We start from the raw sequence: 24,096 nt of genomic DNA, 5'->3' as shown, positions 1-24,096 counted from the left end.
CTGAATGCTCGGAACACCACCTCCCACTCCACTCTCTTCATCACTACTTGCCCACCTAGGAGAGGAAGCGGCGGATGTCTCCTCCAATTCTTGGTTGGGCAGTAGCTGCTGACTATCCTATAGTAGATCGTCTTTACTATATAGTGGAGCTGAACTCTCTGCATATGATACTTCGGGAGGGAAGTCCTGTTTTTTTTATGCAAGTGTTATAATGTTTTCTGTAAGATTGTAGATTGGCTGATTGGTTGAACTGCGCACAGCTTTTCTAACCTATTTCTCTCAATCTTTTTTCCCTTAGTCTCCTAGGCAGCACCATATGGGGTGTTTTACGCCCCTGTGTGCCCACGCACAATTAGGAGTCCCCTCCCCACTAGCCCATATAATGGGCTTACCTTCCGCATTCTGCAGAGTAGTTAAAAGTAGAAAGGAATACAATTAAAGTATAGGGGGGAGTCTTGCTCTGCTGAGGAGACTAAGGGAAAACAGATTATCAATCAAACCATATCTTCCCTAGCGTCCCTCAGCAGCACAATATGGGGATTTAGCAAGGAGAGTACCCCATAGGGAGGGTCTCAATGCTTGACAGTATTGATAACAGAGTTAACAAAACTTGGCTGTAGAGAAAGTCTAGACTGTGTTCTATAAAAAGAAAAAAGTTCATGGACTAGACCAAGAAGCGGCTAAACATATCTGTTCAATTTGAACAGAGTATCTTTCTGCCTAGGACGGACCTACCGACATGGTAGAATGAGCCTTACGAAAAGAAGGAGGGTCTAGACCCTCTAAAGTATAACAAAAGTGAATACAGCCAGATATCCACCTGGATATAGTGGGTTTAGAGGCCTTTTTGCCCTTACTAGGACCGTGAAAAGAGATAAACAAATACTCTTCTTTTCTAAATGGAAGAGATTGTTCAAAGTAAACCTTAAGACAACGGACAACATCTAAATTCTTCAGAAGTTGGTACTCACTTTCAGGAAGAGTAGGAAGGGCAATAACCTGATTGATGTTCTGGAAGGATGCACACTTTGGCAGAAAAGTAGGGAGAAATCTCAATAGGACCTTGTCCTCGAGAAAGATTGTGTAAAGCTCTTTAGAGGAAAGAGCCTGCAACTCACCTACTCTTTTAGCCGAAGTAATAGCTAATAAAAAGGCTGTCTTAAAAGAAAGAAGCTTTAGATCTATCTCTTGGATGGGTTCAAAAGGATGAAGAGACAACTTCTTTAAGACTAAAGGTAAATCCCATGGAGCAACTGGTCTAATGATTCTGGGTCTGAGGCGAGACACAGTCTTAATAAAAGATTTAAAATCTGGTATTAACAGAAGTCTTCTGTGAAGAACTGCTGAGAGAGTTGAAACTTGAACTTTTAACGTACTGGGTGACAGACCTTTATCAAATCCATCCTGAAGGAAATCTAAGATTTTAGGATTGGAAGGATTAGAAGGATTAATACCTTTGGATAAGGACCAGGCCTGAAAAATTGTTCTAATTCTTGCATAAGACCTGTTGATAGCTTCACTCCTTGAGTGTGCTAGCGTGTACAATACTCTTCCAGAATAACCTTAGTAGGGAGCGGTCAACCTCCAGGCTGTTAGATTGTATGATCTGAGACTGTGACAGAACCATGTTCCCTGTGTCACCAGATCCCGCCTGAGAGGAAGCGTCCAATATATCCCTCGACTCATGGACATGAGTAGGGCAAACCAGGATCTCTCTGGCCAGAATGGCATTATTGCAATTACTGAGACCTGATCCATCTTGATCTTCCTCAAGACCTTGGAAATCATGGGCACAGGGGGAAAGACATACTATAAGCTAGGTCGAAAGTCCAAGGGATGGTCATAGCGTCCACTACCAGAGGATTGTCCGTAGGATACAGGAAGCAAAAATCTTTTAGCTTCTCATTTGTTACGCCGAGCGCTCCGGGTCCCCGTTCCTCCCCGGAGCGCTCGCCTCATCCTCGCTACTACAGCGCCCCGGTCAGATCCACTGACCGGGTGCGCTGCGGTACCGCCTCCAGCCGGGATGCGATTCGCGATGCGGGTGGCGCCCGCTCGCGATGCGCACCCCGGCTCCCGTACCTGACTCGCTCTCCCTCGGTCCTGTCCCGGCGCGCGCGGCCCCGCTCCCTAGGGCGCGCGCGCGCCGGGTCTCTGCGATTTAAAGGGCCACTGCGCCGCTGATTGGCGCAGTGGTTCCAATTAGTGTCTTCACCTGTGCACTCCCTATGTATACCTCACTTCATCTGCACTCCCTCGCCGGATCTTGTTGCCCTTGTGCCTAGTGAAAGCGTTCCCTTGTATGTTCCTAGCCTGTGTTCCAGACCTCCTGCCGTTGCCCCTGACTACGATCCTTGCTGCCTGCCCCGACCTTCTGCTACGTCCAACCTTGCTTCTGTCTACTCCCTTGTACCGCGCCTATCTTCAGCAGTCAGAGAGGTTGAGCCGTTGCTAGTGGATACGACCTGGTCACTACCGCCGCAGCAAGACCATCCCGCTTTGCGGCGGGCTCTGGTGAATACCAGTAGTGACTTAGAACCGGTCCACTAGCACGGTCCACGCCTATCCCTCTCTGGCACAGAGGATCCACCTCCTGCCAGCCGGCATCGTGACAGTAGATCCGGCCATGGATTCCGCTGAGGTGCCGCTGTCAAGTCTTGCCGACATTTCCACGGTGATTGCCCAGCAGTCCCTAATGATCACCCAACGAAATCACCAGCTGGCATACTTGACCACCGTGACACAGCAACTGCAGTCACAGATACAGCAGCTGCTGCCGCAGATACAGCAACTGCAGTCACAGACACAGCAGCTGCAACTGCAACAACCATCTCCTCCGCCGGCTCCTACAACTCCTCCGCAGCGTCCGTCCGCTCCTAACCCCTGCTTGTCCCTGCCGGACAAATTTGATGGGGACTCTAGACTCTGCCGTGGTCTCCTTTCTGGAAAGGCCTTGTCTTGGGCCACACCGCTCTGGGACCGCAATGATCCTGCCACAGCCACAGTCCAGTCCTTCTTCGCTGAGGTCCGTGGTGTCTTCGAGGAGCCTGCCCGAGCTTCTTCTGCCGAGACTGCCCTGCTGAACCTGGCCCAGGGTGTTTCTTCCGTTGGCGAGTACGCCATTCAGTTCCGTGCTCTTGCTTCTGAGTTGTCCTGGAATAGTGAGGCCCTCTGCGCGACCTTTAAAAAAGGCCTATCCAGCAACATTAAAGATGTTCTGGCCGCACGAGAAACTCCTGCTAACCTGCATGAACTCATTCATCTTGCCACTCGCATTGACATGCGTTTTTCCGGATGGCGTCTGGAGCTCCGCCTGGATATGGACTTTGTTCGCACGAGGCGTTTTTTCTCCCCGGCTCCTCTCTCCTCTGGTCCTCTGCAATCCGTTCCTGTGCCTCCCGCCGTGGAGGCTATGCAAGTTGACCGGTCTCGCTTGACACCTCAAGAGAGGACACGACGCCGCATGGAGAATCTTTGCCTGTACTATGCCGGTACCGAACACTTCCTGAAGGATTGTCCTATCCGTCCTCCCCGCCTGGAAAGACGTACGCTGACTCTGCACAAAGGTGACACAGTTCTTGATGTCAACTCTGCTTCTCCACGCCTTACTGTGCCTGTGCGGATATCTGCCTCTACCTTCTCCTTCTCTACTATGGCCTTCTTGGATTCCGGATCTGCAGGAAATTTTTTTTTGGCCTCTCTTATCAACAGGTTCAACGTCCCTGTGACCAGTCTCGCCAGACCCCTCTACATCAATTGTGTTAACAATGAAAGATTGGACTGTGCCGTGCGTTACCGCACGGAACCCCTCCTAATGTGCATCGGACCTCATCACGAAAAAATTGAGTTTTTGGTCCTCAGGTTCTTTGGCCCCAAGAAGAAGGGGAGACCCAAGGGGGGGGGGTACTGTTACGCCGAGCGCTCCGGGTCCCCGTTCCTCCCCGGAGCGCTCGCCTCATCCTCGCTACTACAGCGCCCCGGTCAGATCCACTGACCGGGTGCGCTGCGGTACCGCCTCCAGCCGGGATGCGATTCGCGATGCGGGTGGCGCCCGCTCGCGATGCGCACCCCGGCTCCCGTACCTGACTCGCTCTCCCTCGGTCCTGTCCCGGCGCGCGCGGCCCCGCTCCCTAGGGCGCGCGCGCGCGCCGGGTCTCTGCGATTTAAAGGGCCACTGCGCCGCTGATTGGCGCAGTGGTTCCAATTAGTGTCTTCACCTGTGCACTCCCTATGTATACCTCACTTCCTCTGCACTCCCTCGCCGGATCTTGTTGCCCTTGTGCCTAGTGAAAGCGTTCCCTTGTGTGTTCCTAGCCTGTGTTCCAGACCTCCTGCCGTTGCCCCTGACTACGATCCTTGCTGCCTGCCCCGACCTTCTGCTACGTCCGACCTTGCCTCTGTCTACTCCCTTGTACCGCGCCTATCTTCAGCAGTCAGAGAGGTTGAGCCGTTGCTAGTGGATACGACCTGGTCACTACCGCCGCAGCAAGACCATCCCGCTTTGCGGCGGGCTCTGGTGAATACCAGTAGTGACTTAGAACCGGTCCACTAGCACGGTCCACGCCTATCCCTCTCTGGCACAGAGGATCCACCTCCTGCCAGCCGGCATCGTGACAGTAGATCCGGCCATGGATTCCGCTGAGGTGCCGCTGTCAAGTCTTGCCGACATTTCCACGGTGATTGCCCAGCAGTCCCTAATGATCACCCAACGAAATCACCAGCTGGCATACTTGACCACCGTGACACAGCAACTGCAGTCACAGATACAGCAGCTGCTGCCGCAGATACAGCAACTGCAGTCACAGACACAGCAGCTGCAACTGCAACAACCATCTTCTCCGCCGGCTCCTGCAACTCCTCCGCAGCGTCCGTCCGCTCCTAACCCCTGCTTGTCCCTGCCGGACAAATTTGATGGGGACTCTAGACTCTGCCGTGGTCTCCTTTCTGGAAAGGCCTTGTCTTGGGCCACACCGCTCTGGGACCGCAATGATCCTGCCACAGCCACAGTCCAGTCCTTCTTCGCTGAGGTCCGTGGTGTCTTCGAGGAGCCTGCCCGAGCTTCTTCTGCCGAGACTGCCCTGCTGAACCTGGCCCAGGGTGTTTCTTCCGTTGGCGAGTACGCCATTCAGTTCCGTGCTCTTGCTTCCGAGTTGTCCTGGAATAGTGAGGCCCTCTGCGCGACCTTTAAAAAAGGCCTATCCAGCAACATTAAAGATGTTCTGGCCGCACGAGAAACTCCTGCTAACCTGCATGAACTCATTCATCTTGCCACTCGCATTGACATGCGTTTTTCCGGATGGCGTCTGGAGCTCCGCCTGGATATGGACTTTGTTCGCACGAGGCGTTTTTTCTCCCCGGCTCCTCTCTCCTCTGGTCCTCTGCAATCCGTTCCTGTGCCTCCCGCCGTGGAGGCTATGCAAGTTGACCGGTCTCGCTTGACACCTCAAGAGAGGACACGACGCCGCATGGAGAATCTTTGCCTGTACTATGCCGGTACCGAACACTTCCTGAAGGATTGTCCTATCCGTCCTCCCCGCCTGGAAAGACGTACGCTGACTCTGCACAAAGGTGACACAGTTCTTGATGTCAACTCTGCTTCTCCACGCCTTACTGTGCCTGTGCGGATATCTGCCTCTACCTTCTCCTTCTCTACTATGGCCTTCTTGGATTCCGGATCTGCAGGAAATTTTTTTTTGGCCTCTCTTATCAACAGGTTCAACGTCCCTGTGACCAGTCTCCCCAGACCCCTCTACATCAATTGTGTTAACAATGAAAGATTGTGACATGGACATGAGTAGGGCAAACCAGGATCTCTCTGGCCAGAATGGCATTATTGCAATTACTGAGACCTGATCCATCTTGATCTTCCTCAAGACCTTGGAAATCATGGGCACAGGGGGAAAGACATACTATAAGCTAGGTCGAAAGTCCAAGGGATGGTCATAGCGTCCACTACCAGAGGATTGTCCGTAGGATACAGGAAGCAAAAATCTTTTAGCTTCTCATTTGTTACGCCGAGCGCTCCGGGTCCCTGTTCCTCCCCGGAGCGCTCGCCTCATCCTCGCTACTACAGCGCCCCGGTCAGATCCACTGACCGGGTGCGCTGCGGTACCGCCTCCAGCCGGGATGCGATTCGCGATGCGGGTGGCGCCCGCTCGCGATGCGCACCCCGGCTCCCGTACCTGACTCGCTCTCCCTCGGTCCTGTCCCGGCGCGCGCGGCCCCGCTCCCTAGGGCGCGCGCGCGCCGGGTCTCTGCGATTTAAAGGGCCACTGCGCCGCTGATTGGCGCAGTGGTTCCAATTAGTGTCTTCACCTGTGCACTCCCTATGTATACCTCACTTCCTCTGCACTCCCTCGCCGGATCTTGTTGCCCTTGTGCCTAGTGAAAGCGTTCCCTTGTGTGTTCCTAGCCTGTGTTCCAGACCTCCTGCCGTTGCCCCTGACTACGATCCTTGCTGCCTGCCCCGACCTTCTGCTACGTCCGACCTTGCTTCTGTCTACTCCCTTGTACCGCGCCTATCTTCAGCAGTCAGAGAGGTTGAGCCGTTGCTAGTGGATACGACCTGGTCACTACCGCCGCAGCAAGACCATCCCGCTTTGCGGCGGGCTCTGGTGAATACCAGTAGTGACTTAGAACCGGTCCACTAGCACGGTCCACGCCTATCCCTCTCTGGCACAGAGGATCCACCTCCTGCCAGCCGGCATCGTGACATCATTGTTCTTTTTGGCCATTAAATCCACTTCTGGCATTCCCCACATCTCGGTTAGTTGAAGAAAAATTTAAGGGTTCAGTGACCATTCCCCTGGTAGCGTCCTGTCCCTGGATAGGCAGTCTGCGAGCACATTGTGTGTGAACCTGATGTGAACTGCAGATATCCGTGATACCCAGTTCTCTGCCCAAGACATGATCTTGCCTACTTCCCTGAGTAGGATTTTTGATCTGGTGCCCCCTTGCTTGTTTATGTAATATACCGACGCTATGTTGTCGGTTCTGATCTTTACTGGTTTGTCCCTGAGTAAGGGGGCAAAGTGTAGTAGGGCCAAGTAAATGGCTCTCAATTCTCTGGCATTGGATGACATTATCCTTCTACTTACTTCCAAGTTCCTTGAACTGTTTCGTGAAGCATATTAGCTCCCCACCTGGTACCTGAGGCATCTGTGGTAATTATGATCCAATTCGGCTCTTCTAAGCACTCACCATCCTGTAGGCGTGTCCACCAGGTTAGGGAGCCTCGAACTGACGAGGTCAGAATCATCTTCTTGTCTAGGCTGGAGAGTGACCTGTTCCATTGACTGAGGACTTCGGACTGTAAAGGTCTCAGGTGCCAAAGTGCCCAAGGGACTGCTTCTATGGAAGAGGACATTAGTCCCAGTACTTTCATCAAGGTCCTTATTGGTATCTGGCGAAGTTTGAGTGTATGCTTCACCGCTGTCTTTAGTCGCTCCTTCCTTTCTTGTGACAGATAGAGGACCATCTGACTTGTGTCGATCCTGTATCCAAGAAAGGATTCTATTGCAGATGGGCAGAGGCAAGATTTTTCTTGGTTTACTATCCAGCCTAGATCGTCTAAAAGATTGAGTAATCTGTATGTGACTCTGCAATAACTCTCTGGACTCTGCTAATAGCAGCCAATCGACCAGATAAGGAATTATTCTTATTCCTCTTATACAAAGAACCGCCATCATGGCAGAAACAACCTTCGTGGAAATGAAGGGGGCTGTCAAGATCCCAAAGGGGAGTACTTGAAACTGAAGGTGCAACAGGGTTCCCTGAACCCATACTGCAATCCTCAAGCACTTCCGGAATGACCTGTGAATGGGGATGTGGAAGTATACATCCTTCAGGTCCAAGGAAGCTAGAAAATCCCCCTGTTGAAGCATTGACATTGAAAAAGGCCAGAGCTAAGCCCCGCCCCTCCAGGATCACCTCATCCAGGGCAGAGAGGAGTGCAAGAAAATAAATAGAATTTTCAACAAAGATTAATTCCTGTAAGAAGCCTGGCTTAAAACAAGGCAGTAGAATGTAAAAACACGCAATTTTTTTAGAAAATTGTAAACCGGAAGTGACACACTGTGCAATTCTGGTTCACTATCCCATGTGAGATGGGGCAGAGTGCCGCTCCCCGAGCAACTGGTGTCACACGGGAGAACGCGGGAGCCCGTGCATGCACAGCGGACAAAGAAAAACTCTGCATGATGTGTAAGGTAAGCCCATTATATGGGCTAGTGGGGAGGGGACTCCAAATTGCTTTTATTATTAAAATTCCTAAAACACCCCATATTGTGCTGCTGAGGGATGCTAGGGAATCTAGCTTTCTAGTGCTGACCTTCAAGAAACTTATTCACTTAGTGAAATTAATTTTTTTTTACTTATGAGAGGATATCTTAACCCCTTAGTGACCACCCCTTTGTGTTTTTATGACGCTCAGAGATGCAACTTTTTTTTTACCTGCCCAAATGCCTGTTTTTTGTGAGATTGTAGAAAACTCCATCTGCATGCTCCATCTTTCTCCTATTTGTATATTGCATCTCACAAAAAAATTTACAGAAAGCTATCGTATTGTTATTGGTGAGCCTTACGATTTGGTGAGCCTTACGGTTTTATTGTCATAACTAGTATGATTCACACTCTCCACTCTTAGTAAATCTGGGCCATTTTGTTTCTAGGTAATTAGTGAGCAGTGCTTCTTATAACACACTAGAAGTGTTAGGCTAAGTTTCTACTGTGGCTCAAAACAAAGCAAGAAAAAAACGCCAGAAAAAACGCCACAGCATTTTCCTGTGTTTGGCATTTTTTTCTTTCGTGTTTTCTGGTGTTTTTTGCCATTGAGTGGAAATTGCATTTTTGATCCCTTTGAAGTTTTTTCAAGATTTGTTGGGTACCAAAAAAAAAAGGATGCAATAGTGATGGAAAAAAAATTATTTAACGAAATTCATATTTTTATAACGAAATTGTAAAAAATTTTTTAAACAAGGATCAATTTATGTGGGCGGGCAGGGCACTACAAATGTAGCCGGCAATAAAAAAATAAAAAAAAGCGTAGTGTGTGTGTTTTTCACTTTTTTCTTTTTTTTAGGTAGTACTACTACTCCCAGCATGGAACACACTGTTCCATGATGGAAGTAGTAGTACCTGTACTAATAGACATATCGCCCCGGGTGTCACTCCTTACATCCGATGAGATTGTCCATAATATTGCAGACATGCGGAGTGGCTCTATACAGCGCTCGCATCTCTGGACTTAACTCCAGGCCGTTCAGTGATGTGAATAGAAATTCACATCACTCATTCATATTTCCGCCCAGAGTGGGAATTGGCCTGATGGTGGCAGCCAATCCCCGCTCACAGCGGGAAATATGAATGGTGAGTGGCCGGCTGGAATACAGAGCAGAGATGGAAACACAGGAGAAAGCTGGTCCGCATCTCTGGGATGAAGGATGAAGGACGATAGCAGCGGGTGTCAGGAGTGACACCCGCTGTGATCTGTCTTTAACTGCAGGTACTATTGATCCCAACATGGAGCACACTCTACCACTCTACTGCATTCTGGGAGCTGTAGTACCTGCATTAATAGACAGGATGTCACTCCTAACACCCGTTGTGATCCTCCAGTATAATGTATAGATGCGGCCGGCCGCTCTTCTATGGTCCCCTGCACTGCTGTATATTTACACCTATTCATATTTCCCACAGAGAGTTGTGATTGGCTGGAACCATCTGGCCAATCACAGCTCCCTGCGGGAAATATGAATGACTGTATATACGGCAGTGCAGGAGACCATAGAAGAGCGGCCGTCCGCATGCATACGTTATACAGGAGGATTGCAACAGGTGTCAGAAGTGCAGGTACTACTACTCTCATCATGGGACAGTATGTTCTAAGCTGGGAGAAGTAGTACTACATAAAAAAAAGTTTAAAAAAAAGTGAAAAACACACACACACTACATTTTTTATTATTGTTGGCAACATTTTTAGGTCCCCGCCCGCCCGCCCAAATAAATTGATCCCTGTTTTAACAATTAATAAAAAAAATTGTTATAAGAAAGATAATTTTCGTTAGATACAATTTTTTCCATCACTACTGTATCTTTCTTTTTTTTCTAATGGTACCCTACGAAAGTTAAAAAAGGTATCTCCATCACCTAAAGTCCAAAAAAAGAATAATACCCGTCTGCAAAAAAGCTAAAACACACATGTCGCTTTTCTTGGTGTTTTTTTTACTCCCATAGACTTCTATGGGAGAAAAATGCCATGATTTCAGGGAAAAAAATGCCATAGACTCAAGATGCTGCGACTTTGCAAAACCGCCAAGGAGCTAAAAAAAGAGTGGAAAAAATACCAAACTGAAAAACGCAAAGTGGAAAAAGAATTTAGCGATTTCTCATTGATTTACAGCTAACATCTGGCCACAGCTTTTTTCGTTTCGGCAATTTTTTTTTATTTTGGGGGGGGGGGGGGGCGCACACAAAAAAAAAAAAGTAGAAACTTAGCCTTACTGTGGTATATTCTTTATGCAATTAATGACACAAAAAATAACTATGCTATTGAGACACTTGAAAAGGGGCATGCTACTGCAAAATATTGTAGTTGAAACGATGTATCAAAACAAAAAATTCTGGAGCTAGTCTCTGAATTATTCACAGGATTCCAATGTAGTTTGAAGAAGTTATAAATATGCAAAGTAATAAAATGAAACTGTTTTGTCATTTCAAAAGTATCTAATGAAATATTCTTATAGAGTTAAAGCTCCTCAGATCAAAGCACATCCAAGGTATTTAGAAGCACAGGACTTGTTTACTAACTGCCAATTTGTTTGTGTGGAGTCAACTTTCTTACCCAGTTTATTTATTTTCTTAACCTAAAATTTTAGGTAATTCAGAAGCTATTAAGTAAAGTTTCTTTAAAATGTAATTTGATATATTAATCAATTTCAAAACGTCGACATAGACAACACAAGTCTCCAAAAGAATAAAATCTTACTTATTTGTAGTGTTGCTCACGAATATTCGCAATTCGAATATTATTCGCGAATATCGCATATTCGCGAATTCGCGAATTTCGCGAATATAGCGCTATATATTCGTAATTACGAATATTCGTTTTTTTTTTTTTTTTTTTTTTTTTTTTTTCACAGTACACATCACAGTGATCATCCCTCTCTGCTTCCAGCTTGTGTGGTGTAAAGAAGGCTCTAATACTACTGTGTGAGACTGGCGCGCGAAAATTCGCATATGCGAAAATTAGCATATGCGAAAATTAGCACATGCGAATTTTCACATATGCGAATTTTCGCGTATGTTAATTTTGTATATGCTAATATGCACATATGATAGTTTTCGCATGCGCGAATGTTCGCATATGCGAAAATAAAACGGGAATATAACGAATATGCGAATATTCGCGAATATATGACGAATATTCGTCCATATATTCGCGAATATTCGCGAATTCGAATATGGCCTATGCCGCTCAACACTACTTATTTGTGTGTTCTATCAACATTTTTTTGGGTTGTTCATACATGTGTGATAAATATCACTTTCTGTAACATGTGGTGTCAATATTTACCATAGTGATATATGTTTATTTTTTTGGGTTGATTATTTCTTAGAGTGTGATTATTGCTATGATATATCCACAGCAGTAAGTATTCTCTTTTACATTCCTCAAAAGCTTGATTCATGAAATAGTGTACATTTGGACTTGGAGTCCAGGAGATGAGACCCTCCATGAACCTAAACAAACACTCCAATTGGGTAGGTATAAATGATGGTATGTTTAGAAGGGTTGTCCTAACTCATCCTCTTGAATTTTCAGTCCATCTCCTGCCATTGGGGAAGCCGAAGTGGGGAAGTTATACCGTTTGCAAAACTCCCATTGACTTTAATGGGATTTACACTGTTTATGCTACTGACAAAGTTATGTTAACAAAGTAGCCTGTGGGTCTACATCATTTCTGTAACTTCCATGAAAGTCAATAAGAAGTAATACAAATTGCCATGTTATTCCCTGTATGCTCTATCCTTACGGATGGACATTGCTTTGGCAAGGATGCCCGGGCATGGCAGGGAGGTGAGGAACCAGATGGCCACATACACCTCCCTTAGACCGGCAGGAGGGACACCAAGAAGGGCTACCGCACCCTGACCAATCCTAGTGACCAATCATAATAAATAAGTGAAAGTTCACAGTTTAAAACAGTTTAAAAAAAATACTCTGCCGATCAACAGCCAGAAGGCAGGAACACTAGAGGTGAGTGCCCAGAAGAGTGAGAGAAAAAGTGCGTGCAACATGCTATCTTTCAAGTGAGGTCACAAATCCCAAGTGAATTCTGGCATCCTGGGGTCACCACTCCCAGGGCACTTTAGCAGTTCGGCTCTTACTGTACCACAACAATAGGGCCAGATCCAGCAGGAACAAGCAGGAATTCAGGGACAGCTGCAGCTCTCTACAGCCATCCCTGGTACACCTGCCCCACTGTGTAATTCTCCATTCTGCTTTGGTGGTCTCCCACACCGCCAACTAACATAACAGATATTACACTTGATCTTGGCCAAAAGGCCAAGAAGCAATTTGATTTTCTGACTGCCTCCAGCAGTCGCATGCAGGTAGGAGATGGCAGGAAAAGCGAGTTGAGACAACCCCTTTGAAAACTAATGAGCTTTAGTCATATATTTTCATTCACCATTTAGTCTGTTTGTGAGACCACATGCCCTCAATGAGATGTTCTGAAAGCCGCAGTGTTTGTTGTGTGGACCAGAAGTTACTTTCTCTTTTAATTCCTATGAGACCCTTAGTGGCAGTCTCATTGGAATGAATAGAGAATGTGACTTCAGGTTCAAACAACAGATTCTGTGGAATTCGGAAAGTTTTTAGAAGATGATCATCTTCACTGGGAGCCGAACAGGAGCGGGGTTCTCACTAACTCTTTAGATGCTGTGATCAATGCCAATCACAGCATCTAAAGTAAAATTAAAGGTTGTTGGTAGCTCAGTGGAGCTCAAAGGACCCCTGCGACATGACCTGGGAGAGCAAGGCTGTATCAGTGGAGCACAAATCTCACTGTTCAATGCGATGGAAAAGCATATCATTGACCAGCAAATGCAATCACGTAAAATTATTTAACGTAAAAGTACGCTAAAAAAATTAAATCACCCTTGCTTTACCATTTTACAAATAAATCATTAAAGGGGTTCTCCACTGCCCTGCCTTCATGAGCTCCTCTCGTAGCGTACGGAAGTTTATTACTCTGAACGCTGTGTGCGGGCTTCTATGTTCGAGGCTGCCCCCTTGTGACATCACGCCCGCCCCCTCGTGACGTCACGCCTGCCCCCTCAACAAAAGTCTATGGGAAGGAGGAGTGACAGCGGTCACGCCTCGTGATGTTCGGTGTATGGTGTAGACGTAAAAAATAAAATACCAAAGGTCAAAATGGCAGATTATGTCATATCATACTGTATATCAGAAAAAGATGAATAAAAATTGATTAATCTAATTTCTCTCAAGTATGGAAATACCTCATTTGTGAATATAAAGTGCTCTGTTGGTGCAATAGAGGGCTCAGAACAGAAGGAGCTACAGTGGGCTGTTGGAGAGCGAATTTTGCTCAAATGGTTTTTGGGGGGCATGTCTCATTTAGGAAGGCCCCATGGTGCCAGGACAGAAAAAAAGAAACACATGGCACACTATTTGGTAAACTACCCCATTCATACACCAGCACACAACACCCTTTTTTTCCTGGGCCACTGGGTAACCAGAGACCCGATAGGCCTGGAAATGCCATCATTCACCAGTCTGAATTGACCACCAAATCATGCCAATCGCCGACAAGGGGGGTCTCAGGACCTCCCTAGGCATTGACATGGGATGCCTGCTGATTTTTAATCAACTGGTGCCAGCAAGTTAAATAGATTTGTAAATTACTTCTATTTAAAAAAATCTTAAACCTTCCAGTACTTATTAATTGCTGAATACTGCAGAGGAAATTATTTTCTTTTTGGAACACAGAGCTTTCTGCTGATATCATGACCACAGTGCTCTCTGCTGACACCTCTGTCCATTTTAAGAACTGTCCAGAATAGGAGAAAACCCCCATAGAAAACCTATGCTTCTCTGGACAGTTCCTAAAATGGACAGAGATGTCAGCAGAGAGTACTGTGGTCATGATGTTGGCAGAGAGCTCTGTGTTCCAAAAAGAAAATAATTTCCTCTGTAGTATTCAGCAGCTAATAAGTACTGTAAGGATTAAGATTTTTTCATAGAAGTAATTTACAAATCTGTTTAACTTTCTGGCACCAGTTGATTTAAAAAGTATGGAAATACCTCATATGTGAATATAAAGTGCTCTGTGGGTGCACTAGAGGGCTCAGAAGAGAAGGAGCTAGAGAAGGCATACCCCTTTAAGTACCTAGAGGGGTTGAAACGCAGTGCAAGAAATGATCCCTGGTCTGTAGATCGAAAAATAAATGAATTTCTCCTTCTAAACGGTGAGAAGGAAATAACAAAAACACAAACATTTAAATATACTATGTCCTCAAGGACACGTTTCCTTAAGGGGTTAAACCATTTATTTTGCTTACTTGTTGTATTTCAAAGTAAATTGAAATATAACATAATTCTTTTCTCCAACTTTTATCACATAAAAGTATTGCTCTTAGCCCAGTCTTTGCACGTATGTTGTTATGATAGTAAAGCAGGTCTTCCATTATAATTAGGGATGAGCGAATCAAATCTGAAGAATCCGAATTTGTTATGAATTTCAGGAAAAATTCAATTCGCAATGAATGTGAATATCGCACAAATCACTTTATTAAACTCAATTTAGTGCGGTCCAGGCTCCAGGGCATCTAAAATGGCGGATCCACATATTAGGACATGGGACAAGGAATCCTGGGAAGGCGGGAACAAGGGTAGGCGGGATGACCCTGAATCACATGGAGCATGCAGCCTATCAGCAGCCAGCAACCCCTGTGATGTCACAGCCCTATATAATTGGGAGCCATCTTGCGGCCAGTCACTTCAGCCTTTTATTGCAGAGAGAGAGGGACAGACAGCGCTGTGTGTTGCAAACAAAAGCATTTTTCCAGCAGCAATTTACCTCCCAGTCACATCAGCTTTCTGTTGCACAGAGAGAGGGACAGATAGCAGTGTGTTAAGCACAGAAAAGCATTCTTACTGCAGCGATTCACCTCCCAGTCACTGTCTACAACGTTCTATTACAGAGAGTGACAGAGAGTAGTGTGTTGCACAGAACAGCAGCGATTCCTGCCTACAAGCACTGGTAGGGAAGGGAATGAGATTGAGAGAGAGAGTGCAATTTTGGGTGTAGTACACAGCGACTGTGTGCTGCAGCACTGATGTGTACTGCTGGTGTTGTACACAAATACTGTTTTAAGCATACTGGAGAGCATTGTCCTCCCCTCATAAGTGCATACCACATACGTACATCTAAATGGTGTACTATTTTGTTCGTGTTAAAGTCTTAAGGGCCTAGATATTGTGAAAGGCCAGACAAAAGTACACACCTGCTGGTTTTGTACACAAATACTGTTTTAAGCGTACTGGAGCACATTGTCCTCCCCTGATAAGTGCATACCACATACGTACATCTAAGTGGTGTACTATTTTGTTCCTGTTAAAGTCTTCAGGGCCTAGATACTGTGAAAGGCCAGCTGTGAAAACAAGCTGGTGTTGTACACAAATAGTGGTGTACTATTTTGGAGCGCATTGTTCTCAACCCTCACTCAGGATTATGGAACAGAAATTTCTACAACTTAAACTGCCCCCCTTTTAAATCCACCCTTGAAGAACTTGTCACATATAATACTATTTTTTCATAGCACTTTTATCACAGATTTTAGTGGTTTTTGAATTTTGTGTTTTTTGCAGTTGTATGTTCTGTAATGAGAGCTGTAGCTCTGATGAGGCGAGTGAGGTGATCGCCTCAGGTGCGCTGCAAGGGGGCGCAAGGGGGGTCCAGCACACAATACACAGAGGCATTGATTCCCAACCAGGGTGCCAGGATACTCTGGTGGGAAATATTGCACTAACATTTTTAGATTTTTCTGTCCAGGCATGCGCACCTGTGAATCAAAGGCGTGCAGGCCAGTCGGGAGGGAAGTCTACTCAGCTTCAGGTAGTGCACCCCCACCCTTCTTTCACTTCTTCACACCTCTCTGTCACCCCTCGTAACCTCTTTGTAACCCCTGCACACTCCTCTGTTATCCCGTACACCCTTCTGTCACTCCTCCACACCCCTCTGCCTCCTCTGTATGCCCCTCTGTCATCCATATTCACCCCTCTGTCACTGTGTGGGGTAATGCAGGAGGCAGTGTGTGTGCTTGTGGGGTGGGCGGGCTGGAGGCATTTGAGTGAGGCTACAAATATTGGAGGAGATTTAGCAAAACCTGTGCAAGGAAAAAGTTGCCCATAGCAACCAATCAGATTTCTTATTTTTATTTTGCAAAGGTCTTGTTAAAAATGAAAGAAGAAAGCTGATTGGTTGCTATGGGCAACCGGGCAACTTTTCCTCTTCACAGGTTTTGATAAATCTCCCCCTAGTGCGTTGTGGGAAGGCTGGTGGTTTTGTGTTTTGAGGAGGCTGGAGTCACTTGTAGGGAAAAGGGGAGGATAATGCTGGAAAAGTGCAGAGCCTAATACTAATATGTTTGTGTTGCAGGTTCCATGATGTCCTGTGCCAGATGGGGAAGAAATAAAATGAGAATGACAGATTTTTCGGTAAGGGTGTCCCGCTAATGTTTTTTTTTTTTCCAAGGGGTGTCCCAAACCATGGCGGGGTGGACACACACACACAATTTTCTGTTCCCCCCCCTTGGGAACAAAAAGAGCTAGCTATAGCTCTTTCTGTAATGCACATCATGTAACAATGTTTAGAACTTATAAGATCTCTGTTATTTTCTGTTCTTGTCTCAGAAGCAAAAAGAGCTAGCTACAGCTCTGTCTGTAATGCACATCATGTAACAATGTTTAGCACTTAGCTGATCGCTGTTATTTTCTGTTCTCACCTCAGGAGCAAAAAGAGCTAGCTACAGCTCTATCTGTAATGCACAACATGTTTCGCACTTATAAGACCGCTGTTATAAGAGCCTTGTAGTTTTCAGACTTTATTTAAATATGTTTTATAATTTATGAAAAGTGATTTGTAAATTTTTAACCCCTTAAGGACCAAGCCCATTTTCGCCTTAAGGACCAGAGCGTTTTTTGCACATCTGACCACTGTCACTTTAAGCATTAATAACTCTGGGATGCTTTACTTTCCATTCTGATTCCGAGATTGTTTTTTCGTGACATATTCTACCTTATGTTAGTGGTAAATTTTCATCGATACTTCATATTTTTTGGTGAAAAATTCCCAAATTATATGAAAAATTTTTAAATTTTGCATTTTTCTAACTTCGACGCTCTCTGCTTGTAAAGAAAATAGACATTCCAAGTAAATTATATATTGATTCATACATACAATATGTCTAATTTATGTTTGCATCATAAAGTTGACATGTTTTTACTTTTGGAAGACATCAGAGGGCTTAAAAGTTCAGCAGCAATTTTATAATTTTCACAAAATTTTCAAAATCAGAGTTTTTCAGGTACCAGTTCAGTATTGATGTGAATTTGAAGGGCCTTCATATTAGAAATACCCCATAAATTACCCCATTATAGAAACTGCACCCCTCAAAGTATTCAAAATGACATTCAGAAAGTTTATTAACCCTTTAGGTGTTTCACAGGAATAGCAGCAAGGTGAATGAGAAAATTCAAAACCTTAATTTTTTACACTCGCATGTTCTTGTAGACCCAGTTTTAGGGGTAATAGGAGAAAAGGACTCACAAATTTTTTTATCCAATTTCTCTCGAGTAAGGAAATACCTCATATGTGTATGGGAAGTGTTCTGCGGGCGCAGTAGAGGGCTCAGAAGGGAAGGAGCTACAATGGGATTTTTGAGAGTGAATTTTGCTGAAATGGTTTTGGGGGGGGCATGTTGCATCTAGGTAACCCCTATTGTGCCAGAACAGCAAAAAATAAAACCATATGGCATACTATTTCAGAAACTACACCCCTCAAGGCAAGTAACAAGGGGTCCAGTGAGCCTTAACACCCCACAGGTGTTAGACAACTTTTTGCTAAAGTCGGATGTGGAAATGAAAAAAAAAATGTTTTCACTAAAGTGCAGTTTTTTCCCCAAATTTACCATTTGTAACCCCATCTCTTCTAAGTATGGAAATACCCCATGACGTAAAATGCTCTGCGGGCAAACTACAATGCTCAGAAGAGAAACTACACCTGCAGTGAGCATTTACACCCCACTGGCGTTTGACAGATCTTTGGAACAGTGGGCTGTGCAAATGAAAAATAAAATTTTCACGGACCACTGTTCCAAAAATGTGTCAGACACCTGTGGGATGTAAATACTCACTGCACCCCTTATTACATTACATGAGGGATGTAGTTTCCAAAATGGGGTCACATGTGGGGGGTCCATTGTTCTAGCACTATGGGGGCTTTGTAAACAAACAACATGATGCTGGGACAGCGAATCAAACTTTGAGCACATGAACCCATAGATGCAGTGAAACGCGTTGCATGCTGGGAGAATAAACTACCCTTGCTTTTACCTACCTTGATTGTCCTGTGACCTGCGCCTCTCAAAGCCGGCACCCCCATTGAAGTCTCTCTCTGCATTACCTCCTGTTCTGCCGGCTTGGCTGCGGACACTTTATGCGCTCACCATTGTTGTGTATGGGGGTACACAACAACACCAGGTGAGCCTCCTTGTCAGTATATACCTCTCCACCTCACAGGTCTCCCATTTATCACACCATGGAGCGCTGTATCTTTTGTCTTTTCTTGTAAACACATATGACCTTCAATTCTGGACAAAATTTCTCTCCAAAAGCCCAATGGAGCTCCTTTTCTGAGCATTGTAGTTTGCCCGCAGAGCACTTTGCATCCACATATGGGGTATGTTCTTACTCAGAAGAAATGTGGTTACAAATTTTGGGTGGCTTTTTTCTTATTTTCCTTTGTGAAAATAAAAAATCGAGGGTAACATCAGCATTTAGGTAAAAAAAAAAAAATATATATATATATATATTTTTTCCTATACCACTTTAACACAAATTCGTCAAACACCTGTGGGGTGTTAAGGCTCACCCCTTGTTATGTTCCGCGAGGGGTGTAGTCTCCAAAATGGGGTCACATGTGGGTATTTATCTTTTTTGTGTTTATGTCAGAACCGCTGTAAAATCAGCCACCCCTGTGCAAATCACCAATTTAGGCCTCAAATGTACATAGTGCGCTCTCACTCCTGAGCCTTGTTGTACATCCACAGAGCATTTTACGCCCACATATGGGGTATTTCCGTACTCAGAAGAAATTGCTTTACAAATTTTGGGGGTCTTTTTTTCCTTTTACCTCTTGTGAAAATAAAAAGTATGGGGCAACACCAGCATGTTAGTGTTTTTTTTTTTTTTTTTACACTAACAGGCTGGTGTAAACCCCAACTTTTCCTTTTCATAAGGGGTAAAAGGAGAAAAAGCCTCCCAAAATTTGTAGAGTAATTGCTCCCGAGTACGGAAATACCCCATATGTGGCCCTAAACTGTTTCTTTGAAATACAACAGGGCTCCGAAATGAGAGAGCGCCATGCGCATTTGAGGACTAAATTAGGGATTAGAACTAAATAAGGGGTATTCTATGCCAGTAATTCCCAAACAGGGTGCCTGTTGCTAAACTCCCAGCATGCCCGGACAGTCAGTGGCTATTCAGAAATGCTGGGAGTTGTTGTTGCGCAACAGCTTGAGGCTCAGTTTTAGAAACACTGCCGTACGATACGTTTTCATTTTTATTGGGGGGGACAGTGTAAGGGGGTGTATATGTAGTGTTTTACCCTTTATTATGTGGAAGTGTAGTGTAGTGTTTTTAGGGTACATTCGCACTGGCGGGGGATTACAGTGAGTTTTCCACTAGGAGTTTGCACTGCGGTGCAAAATTTGCCGCAGCTCAAACTTGAAGAAGGAAGCTCACTGTAAACCCGCCCTTGTGAATGTACTCTGTACATTCACATGGGGGGGGCAAACCTCCAGCTGTTGCAAAACTACAACTCCCAGCATGCACTGACAGACCGTGCATGCTGGGAGTAGGACTTCTGCAACAGCTGGAGGCACACTGGTTGGAAAACCTTCAGTTAGGTTCTGTTACCTAACTCAGTATTTTTCAACCAGTGTGCCTCCAGCTGTTGGAAAACTACAACTCCCGGCATGTACTGTTTGCCGAAGGGCATGCTAGGAGATGTAGTTATGCAACAGCTGGAGGTACGCAACTACAACTCCCAGCATGCTGAGACAGCTGTTTGCTGTTTGGGAATACTGGGAGTTATAGTTTTTCAAGATCTGAAGGGCCACAGTTTAGAGACCACTGCACGGTGAACTCCAAACTATGGCCCTCCAGATGTTGCAAAACTACAAATCCCAGCATGCAGAGACAACAAACTGCTGTGTGGGCATGCTAGGAGTGTTAGTTTTGAAAGATCTAGAGGGACACAGTTTAAAGATCACCGCACAGTGATCTTCAAACTGTAGCCCTCCTTCTGTTGCAAAACTGCAAATCCCAGCATGCCCACACAGCAAACAGCTGTCTCGGTATGCTGAGAGTTTTAGTTTTGCAACATCCAGATGTTGCAAAACTACAACTCCCAACATACCGAGACAGCTGTTTGCTGTGTGGGCAAAACTGTCTCAAAACTGTAGCCCTCCAGATGTTGCCAGGCAACTACTCCCAGCTTCCGCAGGATCGCCACACCAGGGAGCTGCATCGCCGTCCTCTGCCGGCCATCACCGAGGGAACCGAACTTTAACCCACCCGCCCCCGATCTGCTATTGGTCGGTCGCTTCTGAACCACCAATAGCAGGTGTAGGAGGGGTAGCACCCCTGCCACCTCACTCCTATCCCTTCAGGGGGATCCCCCTTATTTTCCGGGTCACCAGAGACCCGTATGACCATGAATCGCCACAAATCGCCGCGGCAGGTATTGGCACTGGATGCTTTCTGATAGATATCAGCCAAGCGGGGACTGAAATTCCATCTGGCGTACAGGTAGGCCCTTGGTCCTTAAGTACCAGGGAGCAAGGGTGTACCTGTACGTCCGTGGTCCCTAAGTGGTTAAATAATATTTAATATAATTTAAATAAATAATTGCATTACATAAAAGCCAGGCAAGAAGTCCAGAACGGAGGGTAACTCTTGTCACTCCATTCTCATGGCATGAAGGACTTTTCCAAATGAATCTGCATGTCATTCTGAATAAAAGTATTATTTCACTAACCCAGCACACATGCTATGCGTGTTACAGCAAGGCAAATTGTTCTACACCCCTATTGAGGCTCTCTGTAGGCCAGAAATAGCCGTTTTTAATAGCGATTCACCGCAAAGACATTCGGACCGAAACAATTTTTTGGGGAAAATTTGGCTAATCGGCTGAATCAAATTTTTCAAATATTTACTCATTTTTAATTATGTACAAATAGTACAAATCAAAGTTTCCAATTTCTTTTTTCACGTCTAGAAACATTATGAAGAGATCTCTATAAACTTAAACATCATTATCAGACACTAAGTACATTTCTATGCCAGCTCTATAGTGCTAAGTTCAGCTCTAGCAATGCATCAACCTGACATTAACTAATGTAAATGCTAAGGCTTCTAAAAACTTGAATGCACTAGAAAGCATGACATATGAACAGTCTTTACGACATTTTAAGCTGAAAATGCTATATTGTACAAATTGTATAATTGCTACATCAATTCAAAATATTTGAAGTCTATAGTGAGTATTACCGACTTGTATACTCTGAACTCTTGCTTCTCCATTTTAAAGTTTCATAATGTAGTCAATTTTAAAAGTTTGTTTGAGGAAGGAACATCATTATAACGTTTTTAAAATGTATGCAGGAAATAAAGTGTGTACTTCTATATAAAAATCGTAATCCTTCCAGTACTCATCAGCTGCTGTATGCTTCACAGGAATTTCCTTTCTGTCTGACCACAGTGCTCTCTGTTGACACTTCTGTCCATATCAGGAACTGTCCAGAGCAGGAGTAGTTTGCTATGGGAATTTGCTCCTGCTCTGGACAGTTCCTGAGACAGACAGAGGTGTCAGCATAGAGCACTGTGCACAGACAGAAAAGAACAACTCGACTTCAGCAGCTAATAAGTACTGGAAGGATTAAGAAGTCATTTATAAATCTGTTTCACTTTCTGGAGCCAGTTGATATGAAAAAAAAAAAAATTTCACCAGAGTACCTGTGGTCAAAAGTCAAAGGTTAGTGTAAGGTACAGAAGAGCACTGTCAAATAGTTGCCACAAAATACACTGATTATGGAGCCCTTTCACCATTATTGGTTCCTAAAATTTTGCTTTTAACTCTACAGTAACTTAAGGGGCCATAGTTAGTGTTTTTTGCTTTTCTGTCCCTCAAATCAAGCTTTGCAGCTGAGTTAAATGCAAGTGTAAGGTCATTAATATCAGAGAAAGGACAGCAAAGTCAGTGTGTTTTTTTAGCTGCAATTCCTCTTCTGTTCCTATGGTCAAGCTTTCACTTACGACCACAGCTACTTCTGTCTGCACTTGTTTTATCTGTCTTTACCAGATCAAATATTAAAATAAAGTTGGTCAAGGTTAATTAAAAAACTTAATATAGTTGCTTTGGTATAACTGATTTTATTTGAGCTTTTAATTATGCAAAAAAATCTCTGTGGCTCCTTTTCTGTACTACTGTGTCTTACATGATGCAGTACCCCTACAGTGGAATTGTGTTGTTATGTGGGGAGTTTTGATGACTCTGATGTATATGAGTACTCATTGTGCTACTATTTAATGCATGCAATATTAATTGTTGTCAATCCTTTAGGCTGGCTGCATTTTAAATTTGAGGAAATATTTTTGCCTTTTTTTTTTTTTACAGTTCTTTCTTTTCATACATTGTTTAACCATTTTTTTTTCAATTAGAATATTAGTCATAATTTTACCCCTCTAACCAATTAGCCACACCCCTAAAAATTCCATCACAATATGCTTCTCCAGACAAGGGGGAAAAAATGGAAAATTGGCTAATGTCACATGAGCCATGTTTCCGGCTAGAGCGCCATCATCTCCCATTGGTGATAAAGATTTTTAAGGAACATTCTTCAATGGCGTCATGCAAGGCAGGTAAAGTCTGCATGTTTGGCCTGTGTTTACATGTTTTTGTTGCATTGCATTGACATTACTGTGACATTTTTTGCTATTAATTTTGTATTTTAACTATACCCTGGATTTAAAAATGTTTCTTCTGGAAGCTGGATCAACTTCTCCCCTGGTTCTACACTCTGCTTCACTGAGAAATGGCTTGGCCCTTGTCCATGCTCCCGGAATCTCACACAATGGTGTCTCCTGTGATCATCTAGCACACAGCGGTGAGCTGACCACATTTTCTTTTTCTTTTGACATTTTATGTAAGGTTTAGTGAGACATAGCCCTTTTGGGGCATATAAGCCTCATAGCAATCCTAAAGGGGTTATCTAGCATTAGAAAAACATTGCTTCTTTCTTTCAGAAACAGTGCCAGCATTGTCCTCAGTTTGTGTGTGTAAGGCTAGGCCCATATGGCCATTCTTTCCCATCCCGCTATTCTCCCATCATTGCTGCTAATGGACCATACTAACAAATGGATGCAAACTGATGCAAAAGGATGCCATTAAGTGGCATCCTGTTGCATCAGTTTTTGATCCGTTTGCATCCTTTATTGTTTGCTCACACCTCTTCTGAGCAGGCTCAGAAGTAATAATGGATCAAAAATGGATTGGAAAAAAAAACGGATGACATTTCAGGCTTATCCATTTGTCATAGACTTCAATGTTAAATTTCATAAATCCATTTCTAATTCATTATTTTTTACAGAGAAAAATATACTGCAGGTAACAAACGGGTGACAAAGGACTGTAAAAATATCCCATTGACATCAATGGGATCTACTTACAACCGTTTGGAAAAGCCTGGAACGGATTTGAGAACGGCATGAATTAACAGAGACTGACGTTA

The 24,096-nt window shown here is 44.7% G+C and overlaps 1 pseudogene; it reads right to left on the bottom strand.

Annotated features, from left to right (window-relative positions):
- Positions 1 to 12,504: 12,504 nt before the first annotated feature.
- On the bottom strand, positions 12,505 to 12,577 carry LOC130360025 (U2 spliceosomal RNA; annotated as a pseudogene).
- Positions 12,578 to 24,096: the final 11,519 nt, after the last annotated feature.

The sequence above is a fragment of the Hyla sarda genome, chromosome 2 (genome assembly GCF_029499605.1).
Source record: "Hyla sarda isolate aHylSar1 chromosome 2, aHylSar1.hap1, whole genome shotgun sequence".
Classification (NCBI taxonomy): domain Eukaryota; kingdom Metazoa; phylum Chordata; class Amphibia; order Anura; family Hylidae; genus Hyla; species Hyla sarda.
The sequence above is the reverse complement of the archived record's forward strand: the minus strand, read 5'-3'. Positions and strand labels throughout refer to the sequence as shown.